The sequence below is a fragment of the Zea mays genome, chromosome 2, assembly GCF_902167145.1.
Source record: "Zea mays cultivar B73 chromosome 2, Zm-B73-REFERENCE-NAM-5.0, whole genome shotgun sequence".
In the NCBI taxonomy this organism is placed as follows: domain Eukaryota; kingdom Viridiplantae; phylum Streptophyta; class Magnoliopsida; order Poales; family Poaceae; genus Zea; species Zea mays.
This window is the reverse complement of record NC_050097.1, coordinates 181,675,705-181,690,419: the sequence shown is the minus strand read 5'-3', so window position 1 is coordinate 181,690,419 and position 14,715 is coordinate 181,675,705.

Genomic DNA, 14,715 nt, shown 5'->3' with positions numbered 1-14,715 from the left:
GTTTATGGACTTAAACACTTAAGTTTAGGAACTTAAACCAGATAATTATTTAATCCCACCACTAACTTAGACCTGATTAGTAGATAGTGAATCACTTTGTGTAGTCCTCTACCCCAGACCTAGGGAACACTAGAGTGCCTATCCCTTTTCTGTTATGAACTTGTGACCCCTCTCTGCTGCATATGTTTGGTATATTGTTTTCTGTTTGTTATTTTCCCAAGTGCATAGTGTGAATGATTGCTTTGCGTAGACAACGAGCAGTCTGTGTTTCCCGAGGCAGTTGCAGAGGAAATCCCTGATCAGCAGTTTGGTGAAGGCAAGTGTCCTCTGTCCCATTATGTCCTATTCATTTATAACTTACTACCCCGCATTACTTACTTGAAACCTAAGGATTGACTAGCTTTACACTTTACTTTATCCTTGATGACCTTATGGGCTATTATGGTTAGCACTTTGCTATTGCTTTAACATAATCAATGAACATGATGTGGCTATTTATGATACTGTTATCCTGTTGATGTTGATGATCTTGTGATACTCTAGGGGGCTCAGGCTGTTTCCTGAGTACCTCTCCGTAAGGACTGGTTCGTTGAGAGACCACCCGGGATAACAGTGCAACCATGAGGGTGAAATGGGATGCCCTTAGCTGATTAATTAGATGAACTAGAGGTGTAGTTGTTTAGCCGTCGTGCCGTCAATGGGGTCCAGGCACAGTGCTTGCTCTGCCGAGGCTGAGTGCCGAGGTTCTTTCGTTTTGCTCTTTGTTAGTCACTCTCCTGCGGGGAGGGGTACTGTGTTTATCAAACTGGAGAAACCTAACGGGCAGCTACGATCTCTAGGGAATCTTTGTAAAAGCTACGTAGTGATGCCCTGCCGGACCACCTAGGTAGTGGTCAATGGGGATTAGCTCTCCCCGGGTAGAAAGGGAATCATGACTCATGGGTAAAGTGTGCAACCTCTGCAGAGGGTAGTGAAACTGGTATATCAGCCGTGCTCACGGTTAAGAGCAGCCATGGGATCCTCTTTGATTAGAGATACAGATGGTTCGAGATACAATGGTTATGATATGGTTTTGGTTCGACTATGATGATGATGTTCCTCGATGAGGAAATGGTTTACGGATTGGTTAATGCTAAAATCTGGCTTCTACTAATGATAAATACTTGACCAACTAAAAGCAACTGCTTGAGCCTAACCCCACATAAAGCTAGTCCACTTCAGCCAAACGGGACATTTGCTGAGTACGTTGATGTGTACTCATCCTTGCTTTACCACAAAACACCAGGTTGTCCGCATTGTAACCACTGCTCAGGAGAAGGCGAAGCCGTGGAAGGAGACTTCCAGGAGTTCCAAGACTACGATGAATTCTAGGTGTGGGTTGGCGGCAACCCCCAGTCAGCTGCCTGTGAAGGCCTTATCTTTACTGCGTTTCGTTTAGCACTTTGATTTACTGGTTAAGACAATGACTTTGTGGATGTCTATGACTCTATGATGTAATAAGTACTCTTTTATGTTATTATTCGAGCATTGTGTGATGATGTTCATTTATGTAATCGCTGTGTACGTGAGTTCTGATCCTGGCACGTACATAGTTCGCATTCGGTTTGCCTTCTAAAACCGGGTGTGACAGGAGGACGGGCTGACGCACAGGCTCCCACTCTCTCTCTCCCCCGCGAACGCTTGTAACCCCCTACTGCAAGCGCATCCGCCCTGGGCGCAGGATAAACACGAGCCGCGGTTCCCTCTCTTGTTTCCCCCTTGTGTTCCATCTCGCGCCGACCCATCTGGGCTGGGACACGCAGCGATAATTTACTCGTCGGTCCAGGGACCCCCCGGGGGTCGAAACGTCGACAGTTGGCGCGCCAGGTAGGGGCTTGCTGCGTGTTGAGGAACAGCTTCCCGTCAAGCTCCAGATGGGTAGTCTCCAGCAACCTCTCCAGCCCGGGACGCTGCTCCATTTCGGGAGTCTCGAGTTCATGTCCCTCGACAGCAGTTACGACATGGTGCTCCTTCCTCCGCCGCGCGACAACGACAACGACGGCCGTCAGCCCGCCCGACGGCGGCGGAATCGACGACGTCTTCCCTGCGTGACGGAAGAGCAGCATCCGGGTCCGTCCCGTCACGTTCCCCGCCGACCGAGGAGGAGGCGGGGCAACCATGGCCAAACAGGAGGCGGCACCTCATTGGCTGTCGAGCGAGTCGACGACGCCGGCGCCCCAACGGGGGACATGGCGGACGTTGACCTCGCGTCTGAGATGAAGACGAGCGTCGTTTCCCCGCAACACGCCAACCCCAAGCAGACGGACAATGCCAGCACGCTCGCGAAGGACTTGCTGGGCGTTAGCCTCGTACCTGAGATAACGGTGCAGTCCGTCCCCGACGTGACTTCGTCACCATCCGTCGATCAAGAGGTACCGTCCGTTTTCCATCCTGTGTCTTTTAGATTCAGCTTCGACCCACCAAGCGATCCCGCTTCGGTGGACGCTTTCATAAAGGCATATCCTAACCTTCCGGGGTACCATATGTGGTCAACCTAGGACCGACTGACGGCTGTCTCGACCTACGGGCCCCCGGGTTCTGAGGAAGATGACAAGCCCGACTCTGGTTGGGATTTCTCCGGGCTCGGTAACCCCAGTGCCATGCGAGACTTCATGGCCGCATGTGACTACTGCCTCTCCGATTACTCCGATGATGGCCACAGCCTTGACGACGAGGACTGTGGCCCAAGTCGCGAATGTTTCCACGTCGATCTAGGGGGTCACGACGAAGGCAACCATCTTGGTATGCCGGAGGACGACGATCCCCCTAGGCCTGCGCCTCGCGTTGACATCTTTCGGGAGCTAGCTATGGTCCCAGTCCCTGCGGTGGGGTCAGGACGCACAGCTCGAGCAAATCCGCGAGATGCAGGCCAGGCTCGACGAGGAAGCAGGACAACTTGTGCAGCTCCGGCAGAACATCGGGCAGAAGTGGGCAGGCCGAGCACCGGCCGGAGAAGCGCGTCATCTGGCCCAGGACGTCTAGCGCCGCATCGTCGACGATGCCAGGGCAAGGCTGCCCCCGGCTTCCAGTGGGGTCGGCCAGAACCTGGCTGTAGCAGCAATACTACTCCGAGCGATGCCGGAACCATCCACCACCGAGGGGCGACGTATCCAGGGAGAGCTCAAGAATCTCCTGGAGGATGCCGCGGTCCGACGGGCCGAAAGCTCTGCTTCCCGAAGGCAGGGTACCCCCCGGAGCATCGCGCCGCGACTTCCCGATTCATGCGGGAAGCCTCGGTCCACACCGGGCGCACGCGGGACACAGCGCCTGCGGCCCCGGGTCGCCTCGGCAAAGAGCACCACCGCCGCGACCGTCGAGCCCACCTCGATGAGAAGGTGCGCCGAGGCTACCACCCCAGGCGTGGGGGACGTTACGACAGCGGGGAGGATCAGAGCCCCTCGCCCGAACCACCCGGTTCGCAAGCTTTCAGCCGGGCCATACGAAGGGCACCGTTCTCGACCCGGTTCCGAACCCCGACTACCATCACCAAGTACTCGGGGGAGACAAGGCCGGAACTGTGGCTCGCGAACTACCGGCTGGTCTGCCAACTGGGTGGAACGGACGATGACAACCTCATCATCCGCAACCTCCCCCTGTTCCTCTCTGACGCCACCCGAGCCTAGCTGGAGCATCTGCCTCCTGCGCAGATCTCCAACTGGGTCGACCTGGTCAAAGCCTTCGCCGGCAACTTCCAGGGCACATACGTGCGCCCTGGGAACTCCTGGGATCTCCGAAGCTGCCGCCAGCAGCCGGGAGAATCCCTGCGGGACTACATACTGCGATTTTCGAAGCAGCGCACCGAGCTGCCCAACATCACCGACTCAGATGTCATCGGCGCGTTCCTTGCCGGCACCACTTGCCGCGACCTGGTGAGCAAGCTGGGTCGCAAGACTCTCACTAGGGCGAGCGAGCTGATGGACATCGCCACCAAGTTCGCCTCTGGTCAGGTGGCGGTCGAGGACATCTTCCGGAAGGACAAGCAGCCCTAGGGGCGCCAGCCGGAAGACGCCCCCGAGGCGTCCGCTCAGCGCGGCACCAAGAAGAAGGGCAAGAAGAAGTCGCAAGCGAAACGCGACGCCGCCGACGCAGACCTTGTCGCCGCCGCCGACGCAGACCTTGTCGCCGCCGCCGAGCACAGGAACCCTCGGAAGCCACCCGGAGGCGCCAACCTATTCGACAAGATGCTCAAGGAGTCGTGCCCCTATCATCAGGGTCCCGTCAAGCACACCCTTGAGGAGTGCGTCATGCTTCGGCGCTACTTCCACAAGGCCGGGCCCCGGTGGAAGGTGGCAGAGCCCACGACAACGACAAGAAGGAGGGCCACAAGGCAGAGGAGTTCCCCGAGGTCCACGACTGCTTCATGATCTACGGTGGGCAAGTGGCGAACGCCTCGGCTCGGCACCGCAAGCAAGAGCGCCGGGAGGTCTGCTCGGTGAAGGTGGCAGCGTTAGTCTACCTAGACTGGTCCGACAAGCCCATCACCTTCGACCAAGGCGACCACCCGGACCGCGTGCCGAGCCCGGGGAAGTACCCGCTCGTTGTCGATCTCGTCATCGGCAATGTCAGGCTTACCAAGGTCCTCATGGACGGAGGCAGCAGCCTCAACATCATCTACGCCGAGACCCTCGGGCTCTTGCAGATCAATCTGTCCATGATCCGGGCTGGCACGGCGCCCTTTCACGGGATCATCCCCGGGAAGCGTGTCCAACCCCTTGGGCAACTCGATCTGCCCGTCTGCTTCAGGACTCCCTCCAACTTCCGAAAGGAAACCCTCACGTTTGAGGTGGTCGGGTTCCGAGGAACCTACCACGCAGTGCTGGGGAGACCATGCTACGCCAAGTTCATGGCCGTCCCCAACTACACCTACCTCAAGCTCAAGATGTCGGGCCCCAACGGGGTCATCACCGTCGGCTCCACGTACCAACACTTGTACAAATGCGACGTGGAGTGTGTGGAGTACGCTGAGGCCCTCGCCGAATCTGAGGCCCTCATCGCCGACCTGGAGAGCCTCTCGAAGGAAGTGCCCGACACGAAGCGCCACGCCGGCAACTTCGAGCCAGCAGAGGCGGTTAAGTCCGTCCCTCTCGACCCCAGCAACGACGCCTCCAGGCAAGTCCGGATAGGCTCCGAGCTCGACCCCAAATACGAAGCAGTGCTCATCGACTTTCTCCGCACGAACGCCGAGGTTTTTGCATGGAGTCCTTCGGACATGCCTGGCATACCGAGGGATGTTGCCGAGCACTTGCTGGATATCCGAGCTGGAGCCCGACCCGTGAAGCAGCCTCTGCGCCGATTCGACGAAGAAAAGTGCAGAGCCATAGGTGAGGAGATCCACAAGCTGATGGCTGCAGGGTTCATCAAAGAGGTATTCCATCCCGAATGGCTAGCCAACCCTGTGCTTGTGAAAAAGAAAGGTGGGAAATGGCGGATGTGTGTAGACTACACTGGTCTAAACAGAGCATGTCCGAAAGTTCCCTACCCTCTGCCTCGCATCGATCAAATCGTGGATTCCACTGCTGGGTGCGAAACCCTGTCGTTCCTCGATGCCTACTCAGGGTATCACCAAATCAGGATGAAAGAGTCCGACCAGCTCGCGACTTCTTTCATCACACCTTTTGGCATGTACCGCTACATCACTATGCCATTTGGTTTGAGGAATGCAGGCGCGACATACCAAAGGTGCATGAACCACGTGTTTGGAGAGCACATTGGCCGAACGGTCGAGGCTTACGTCGATGACATCGTAGTCAAGATGAGGAAAGCCTCCGACCGCCTCTCTGACCTTGAAACGACATTCAAGTGTCTCAAGGCGAGAGGCGTAAAACTCAATCCCGAGAAGTGTGTCTTCAGAGTCCCCCGAGGCATGCTCCTGGGGTTCATCGTCTCCGAGCGGGGCATCGAGGCCAACCCGGAGAAAATCGCGGCCATCACCAACATGGGGCCCATCAAGGACTTGAAAGGAGTACAGAGGGTCATGGGATGCCTTGCGGCTCTGAGCCGCTTCATCTCGCGCCTCGGCGAAAGAGGCCTACCCCTGTACCGCCTCTTAAGGAAGACCGAGCGTTTCACTTGGACCCCCGAGGCCGAGGAAGCCCTCGGGAACTTAAAGGCGCTCCTTACAAGCGCGCCCATCTTGGTGCCCCCCGCTGCCGGAGAAGCCCTCTTGATCTACATAGCCGCAACCACTCAGGTGGTCAGCGCCGCGATCGTAGTCGAGAGACGAGAAGAAGGACACGCATTGCCCGTCCAGAGGCCGGTCTACTTCATCAGTGAGGTACTGTCTGAGACCAAAATCCGCTACCCACAAATTCAGAAGCTACTGTATGCAGTAATTCTGACGCGGAGAAAGTTGCGACACTACTTCGAGTCTCATCCGGTGGCTGTGGTGTCATCCTTCCCCCTGGGGGAGATCATCCAGTGCCGAGAGGCCTCGGGTAGGATTGCAAAGTGGGCGGTGGAAATCATGGGCGAGACAATCTCGTTCACTCCTCGGAAGGCCATCAAGTCCCAAGTCTTGGCGAACTTTGTGGCTGAATGGGTCGACACCCAGCTTCCAGCAACTCCGATCCAACCGGAACTCTGGACCATGTTTTTCGACGGGTCGCTGATGAAGACAGGAGCGGGCGCGGGCCTGCTCTTCATCTCACCCCTCGGGAAGCACCTCCGCTATGTGATGCGCCTCCATTTCCCGGCGTCCAACAACGTGGCCGAGTACAAGGCTCTCGTTAACGGGTTGCACATCGCCATCGAGCTAGGGGTTCGGCGCCTCGACGCTCGTGGCGACTCATAGCTTGTCATCAACCAAGTCATGATGAACTCCCATTGCCGCGACCCGAAGATGGAAGCCTACTGCGACGAGGTTCAGCGCCTGGAGGACAAGTTCTACGGGCTCGAGCTCAACCACGTCGCTCGACGATACAACGAGACTGCGGACGAGCTGGCTAAAATAGCCTCGAGGCGGACAACAGTTCCCCCGGACGTCTTCTCCCGAGACCTACATCAACCCTCCGACAAGACCGACGACACGCCCGAGCCCGAGGAGGCCTCGGCCCAGCCCGAGGCACCCTTAGCCCCCGAGGGTGAGGCACTGCGCGTCGAGGAAGAGCAGAATGGGGTAACGCCTAATCAAAACTGGCAGACCCCGTACCTGCAATATCTCCACCGAGGAGAGCTACCCCTTGACAGAGCTGAGGCTCGGCGACTGGCGCGGCGCGCCAAGTCGTTCGTCTTGCTAGGTGACGGAAAGGAGCTCTACCACCGCAGCCCCTTAGGCATCCTCCAGCGATGCATATCCATCGCCGAAGGTCAGGAGCTATTGCAAGAAATACACTCGGGGGCTTGCGGTCATCACGCAGCACCTCGGACCCTCGTTGGAAACGCCTTCCGACAAGGTTTCTACTGGCCAACCGCGGTGGCCGACGCCACTAGGATTGTACGCACCTGCCAAGGGTGTCAATTCTACGCAAGGCAGACGCACCTACCTGCTCAGGCCTTGCAAACAATACCCATCACCTGGTCGTTTGTTGTGTGGGGTCTGGACCTCGTCGATCCCTTGCAGAAGGCACCCGGGGGCTTCACGCACCTGCTGGTCGCTATCGACAAATTCTTCAAGTGGATTGAGGTCCGACCCCTAAACAGCATCAGGTCCGAACAGGCAGTGGCGTTCTTCACCAACATCATCCATCGCTTTGGGGTCCCGAACTCCATCATCACCGACAACGGCACCCAGTTCACTGGCAGGAAGTTCCTGGACTTCTGCGAGGACCACCACATCCGGGTGGACTGGGCCGCCGTAGCTCACCCCATGACGAATGGGCAGGTAGAGCGTGCCAACAGCATGATTCTACAGGGACTCAAGCCGAGGATCTACAACGGCCTCAACAAGTTCGGCAGGCGATGGATGAAGGAACTCCCCTCGGTGGTCTGGAGTCTGAGGACGACGCCAAGCCGAGCCACGGGCTTCACGCCGTTCTTTCTAGTCTATGGGGCCGAGGCTATCTTGCCCACAGACTTAGAATACGGTTCCCCGAGGACAAGGGCGTACAACGACCGAAGCAACCAGACCAGCCGAGAAGACTCACTGGACCAGCTGGAAGAGGCTCGGGACATGGCCTTACTACACTCGGCGCGGTATTAGCAGTCCCTGCGACGCTACCACGCCCGAGGGGTTCGGTCCCGAGACCTCCAAGTGGGAGACTTGGTGCTTCAGCTACGACAAGACGCCCGAGGGCGTCACAAGCTCACGCCTCCCTAGGAAGGGCCATTCATCATCGCCAAGATTTTGAAGCCCGGAACATACAAGCTGGCCAACAGTCAAGGCGAGGTCTACAGCAACGCTTGGAACATCCGACAGCTACGTCGCTTTTACCCTTAAGATGTTTTCAAGTCGTTCATATGCCTCGTTCTCTTTACATACACAAATAAAGTCTACCCATCAAGGAAGGGTCAGCCTTGCCTCGGCAAAGCCCGACCGTCCCTCGGGGGCTAGAAGGGGGAACCCCCTCTGCGTCAAAATTTTCCTCGGAAAAAGTCTTTCTGTCAGAACGTCTTTCGTGCTTTTCGACTACTTCGATGGTGGGATCCTGAAAACGACGGAGTACACGTAAGCGGCAAGGCCAACCGAGCCGAGGGACTCCTACGCCTCTGGGATACGGATACCTCACTCATCACCTTCTGCGATAAGTAACTCACGCTCGGATAAGCGATTCCGCTGACCGAACAAGTCTTAACGCTCGAAAACTTTTCTGCCGAAACAATTTTTTGTGCCTTCTCGACTGTATCGATAATAGAACCCTGCGGACGAGTAAGAGTACACGTAGGCGGCAAGACCGACCGAGCCGAGGAACTCCTACGCCTCCGGGATACGGATACCTCATTCATCACCTTCCGTGAAAAGTAACTCTCGCTCGGATGAGCAATTCAGCTACCGACAAACAAGTCCTGATACTCGAAACTAGGGGAAAAGAAACGCAACTTTACAACACGACGACAGTATGTTTGGGCCTCGGCGGCCGCAAAAAACATACGCATACTACAGACAGACTGATCCTGTAGGTTCAGACATCAATAGGGGGAACAGCAGCACCCTCGGCATCGACTCCACCTTCGGCGGAATCCGACCCGGCCTCGGACGGCAACACGGTCGGAGGATCTCCACCTCGAAGGAAGATGTCAGCACCGCGCTTGGGCCATCGCCGCCAGGGTCTCCTCCAGGAACCCAGCCCGAGCAGACGGCTTGGTCAGCCGCTCTGTAGCCTCAGCCAGCTGACCCCTGAGGACATCAGCCCGGCTCATGGCCTCGGCAGCCCGACTCCAGGGTTGGTCCCGCTAGTGGACGACCTGGCCAGGTTCCAGCCACCGCTGCTACGCCTCCTCGGCCTAGGAAGTCCCCCGCTCCTGGGCCGACGAAGTTTCTTCTCCAGCCGACTCCGCCTCTGTCCACGCTCACACCGCTGCCTTCAGCTCCGGCTCATCGCAGAGCGGCCGAGGGTTTTCTTTAACTGAGCAAGAGAAGCCTCGGGCGGCAAGGCCGGGCGAGCCGAGGGACTCCTACGCCTCCGGGATATGGATACCTCACTCGTCACCTTCCGCACCGGGCAACTCACACTTGGTTAAGCGGTCCAGCTAGCCGATAGGCGAGTCCTGGTGCCCAAAATGAGGAAGAAACACGGTATTGCACCAAAAATACCCAGATGTTCAGGCCCCGACAGCCACAATGAACAGACACCGGCACTCAAGGTGCCATTACAAACGGAACTCTGGTTCCACTCCCGCAGGTACGAACAACCCCCCACATTGGAGAGCCTGCGGGACGACAAACTCCGGGTGACTCGCCGGCGACCTCTGCAGCAGCAGCGATGGTCCCAGGGCGGACGCTACCGCTGGAAGGCTCTCGTTCGCGTCCCCACTCGAGGGGCGAGAACCAGACATTAAAGCCAAAGAGCCGGTGGTCGGTCCGCGGGTGGCGCTGACAGTCTCGTCGGCGGAGAAGCTTTCTCCAGCTGCCACCACCTCAACACCGGCGGCGGCGTCCACCTGCCCACCAACACCGCACCAGCGGGCGCCGGCCGCCCCAAAGCGCACCGGCAGGTCCTCACTCTCGTCCTCGCCACGAAAACAAGAATGGGACCGTCCCAGAACATGAGTACCGCCCTCGCGGCGTACGACGTGTTGTGAGACCCCCCGGTGCGGCTGGCCACCGTCGCCCGGACAGAGGACGGAATGCTGCACCCTGGCTGGGCAGCAGGCCAGCAGCAGTTCGCCTTCCCCGGCATGGCTGGAGGGCGCCTCCTCTACAGAGCTGGAGGATGGTTTCCACCCCCAGAAGCTGGAGGAAGAAGCCTGATGCCAGCCCACGCGAAGGCAGGCCCCGGCTCGCCTCGCCCTCCGCCCCAGCAAGGATGATGAAGATCCTTGAAGCTGAGGGCGAGGCAGAGGCCGTAGCCCGGCTTGCTTCTCCCCACCATCGAACTAGTGGTCACCGTCTTGGGTGACCATTGGTGAGGGGATGCAGCCGGGCTGCCTGATGAAAATCCTTGAAGCCGAGCGATGGCTGAAAGGTACCAACTTCCGCGAAGTTGCGCTCCTCCAACAACAGCAAGACGAAAGCAACGCGGGCGCTCCCCATCCAGGGGCTCAGAAGGTGAAAGGATGCAAGGCATGAGGGGAGTACGAAGGCATGGCTGCCACCCAAGGGGGTCGCCCCCTTTTTAAAGGCGACTCTCCCCACTTGCGTCCTCAGGCGTCGCGGACTAAATCTTCACCAACACGCTCCAAGGTCCTCCCCCTACGACACGGGGGCTGGGTCCCACGCGTCATGCGAGCTGGCCCAGGACAGAAGAAGCCAAACCGTCGCGCGCAGAGCGTGTAATCGCCCAACAGTTACAAGCACTCCTCCATCTTCGCCTAAACCAGTGGGCAAAAGGGCGGACCGCCATGCAGGCGGCATGCAACCGCACCACGAGGATGCACCCCTTCGACTTCAACGTGCGAAAAACTACACCGCCTCTTGCGCCAGTACCGCGCCTTCTCGGCTGCGGAACCAGTGCCGCGACTCGAGGCGACCCTACGCATGGCCCAACAGTGCCAACCAAGCACATCGGTCACGGGTCAGTCAGCCGCGGGAGAAGGCGCGACTGTCGATATGGCCAAAAGTAGGCCGGTAGTAATGGCGGCGGCAGGCGGGCGGAAGCAGCAGTCAAATCGTCTGCAGGCTCACGTCCCCTCCTGGGACAACGAGAGAGCCCCCTCCCACAGCGTGAAGACGACGCACCCCTGTTCCGTTCCTCGAACGGCTGCCCCGCGAACCACTCGTCCCGTCGCATTAACACCGCGGCAGGGCAGGCGACACCTTTGGCAGGCGAAGCGGGCGACGCTTCACCTCCGCCATAATGACCGCGTCAAAAAAGGTGCGCCACATCGTTCAATTTCGTATCCTTTTCCTCTTCCCCTTTCTCTCTCTTGCTACAGGGACCGGGAAAGGGGATACTCTGAAAGGGATCCTTCTCTGCGAAGGAAGCGGGCCCCGAGCCCTCCTACTGATCAGAGGTTCGAAGGCTGGCCCCTCAGAAGGGTTCGACAGCCGCCTTAGAGCACGCGGGCCCCGAGCCCCCCTACTGGTCGGAGGTTCGAAGGCTGGCCCCTCGGAAGGGTTCGACAGCCGCCTCAGGCCACTCGGGCTCTGCGCCCACTACTGATCAGGGGTTCGAAGGCTGGCCCCCCGAAGGGTTCGACAGCCGTCTTAGAACACGCAGAGCGAGGGATGACTCTGGGTACGTGAGAGCACCTAGAGGGGGGGTGAATAGGTGATCCTGTGAAACTTGAAACTTAATCCACAAAAACTTGGTTAGGCGTTAGCACAATAATGCCAAGTGGCTAGAGAGGAGTCTCAACAAAACACAATAACCACAAGAGGTCAATCACAGAGATGGCACAGTGGTTTATCCCGTGGTTCGGCCAAGACCAACGCTTGCCTACTCCACGTTGTGGCGTCCCAACGGACGAGGGTTGCAATCAACCCCTCTCAAGCGGTCCAAAGACCCACTTGAATACCACGGTGTTTTGCTTGCTTTACTATATCCCGTTTGCGAGGAATCTCCACACTTTGGAGCCTCTCGCCCTTACACTTGAAGTTCACAAAGAAGCACGGAGTAAGGGAGGGATGAGCAACACACTCAAGACAAGAAATCACAGCAACACCACGCACACAAGTCACAACAAGAGCTCACAACACAACTCAATGAGTTCACAACTCAACTAGAGCTCTAATTGCTATTGCAAGGAATCAAAAGCGCAGAATCGATGTCTTAGTGCTTAGGAATGCTTAGAGAATGCTTGGTGTACTCCTCCATGCGCCTAGGGGTCCCTTTTATAGCCCCAAGGCAGCTAGGAGCCGTTGAGTGCATTCCAGGAAGGCAATTCTTGCCTTCTGTCGCCTGGTGCACCGGACAGTCCGGTGCGGATTTCCTTCCTTATTTGGCGAAGCCGACCGTTGGCAGCCTTGGAGCCGTTGGCGCACCGGACACTGTCCGGTGCACACCGGACAGTCCGGTGCCCCCTACTAGCCGTTGGCTCGGCCACGTGTCCCGCGCGGATCGCGCGGCCGACCGTTGGCTCACCGGACAGTCCGGTGTACACCGGACAGTCCGGTGAATTTTAGCCGTACGCCGTTAATTACTTCCTGAGAGCAGCTAGTTCGCCTGAGCCAGCCTGGTGCACCGGACACTGTCCGGTGCACCACCGGACACTGTCCGGTGCACCACCGGACAGTCCGGTGCACCTAGACAGAGCTGGCTTTGGCTGAACAAGGCCATCTCTTCTCCAATTCGATTTCTCCTGTTTCCAGCACTTAGACACAATACATTAGTCTATAAAACAATGTACTAAGTCTGAGAAACATACCTTTATGCTTGATTTGTACTTTGTCCACCATTTTACACTCAGGCACTTGTGTTGGACACTAAATCACCAAAATACTTAGAAATGGCCCAAGGGCACATTTCCCTTTCAATCTCCCCCTTTTTGGTGATTTATGCCAACACAACATAAAGCAAGTAGAACAAGTATAAAATCAATTCAAATAAGAACTCAAATTTGTTTTGAATCAAATTTGGCATATATGGATCATTCTTTGCCACCACTTGGTTTGTTTTTGCAAATCAAACTCAATTTCCTATCTCTAAGTCAAACACACATGTTGAAACATAAAGTGAGATATTTCACGAGAAATTTATCAAGGATTCAAAAACTCCCCCTTTTTCCCATAATTAAACCTTCTCCCCACAGGAGACCAACTTTTGACAATAAGAGCAATTAAGAGTATTTTGACAAACAAAAACTCTAACTCTACTATTTTCAAAATTCACAAGTGGTAGCTGATCCATTTATTGCTTTGGCCTTATTTTCTCCCCCTTTGGCATCAAGCACCAAAACGGGATCAATTTTGGCCCTTTAACCCCATTGCCTCACCAAAATCTTCAACTAAGAGTAAAAAGGCAATAAGAGTACTCAGATGAACTTGGAAGAAGTTACTCTTTCATCGGAGTGCAGTGGAAGTCTTGCATGGTCCAAGTCCACCTTTTCCCTTTCAAACCACCTCCTTTGTTGAGGTCGGTGTGTCCGTCGGTTCCCATTGGAGTCTTTGCGGGCTTGGCGTCCTTCATCCCAAACCGCTTGATCAAGTCTTGCGTGTACTTGGTTTGAGAGATGAAGGTCCCATCCTTGAGTTGCCTCACTTGGAACCCAAGGAAGTAGCTTAACTCGCCCATCATCGACATCTCGAATTTTTGAGTCATCACCCTGCTAAACTCTTCACAAGACTTTTGGTTAGTAGAACCAAATATTATGTCATCAACATAAATTTGGCACACAAAAAGATCACCATCACAAGTCTTAGTACAAAGAGTTGGATCGGCTTTCCCAACCTTGAAAGCATTAGCAATTAAAAAGTCTCTAAGGCATTCATACCATGCTCTTGGGGCTTGCTTAAGTCCATAGAGCGCCTTAGAGAGCTTACACACGTGGTCGGGGTACCGTTCATCCTCGAAGCCAGGGGGTTGCTCTACATACACCTCCTCCTTGATTGGCCCATTCAAGAAAGCGCTCTTCACATCCATTTGGAACAACCTGAAAGAATGGTGAGCGGCATATGCTAGCAAAATACGAATGGACTCTAGCCTAGCCACAGGAGCAAAAGTCTCCTCAAAGTCCAAACCTGCGACTTGGGCATAACCTTTTGCCACAAGTCGTGCCTTGTTCCTTGTCACCACCCTGTGCTCGTCTTGTTTGTTGCGGAACACCCACTTGGTTCCCACAACATTTTGCTTGGGACAAGGCACTAGTGTCCAAACTTCATTTCTTTTGAAGTTGTTGAGCTCCTCCTGCATGGCCAACACCCAGTCCGGATCTAGCAAGGCCTCTTCTACCCTGAAAGGCTCAATAGAAGAGACAAAGGAGTAATGCTCACAAAAATTAACTAATCGAGACCGAGTAGTTACTCCCTTGCTAATATCACCCAAAATTTGGTCGACGAGATGATCCCTTTGAATCATCGCTCGAACTTGGGTTGGAGGTGCCGGTTGCGTTTCTTCCTCCATTACATGATCATCTTGTGCTCCCCCTTGATCACACGCCTCCTGTTCATCATCTTGAGTTGGGGGTTGCACCATTGTTGAGGAA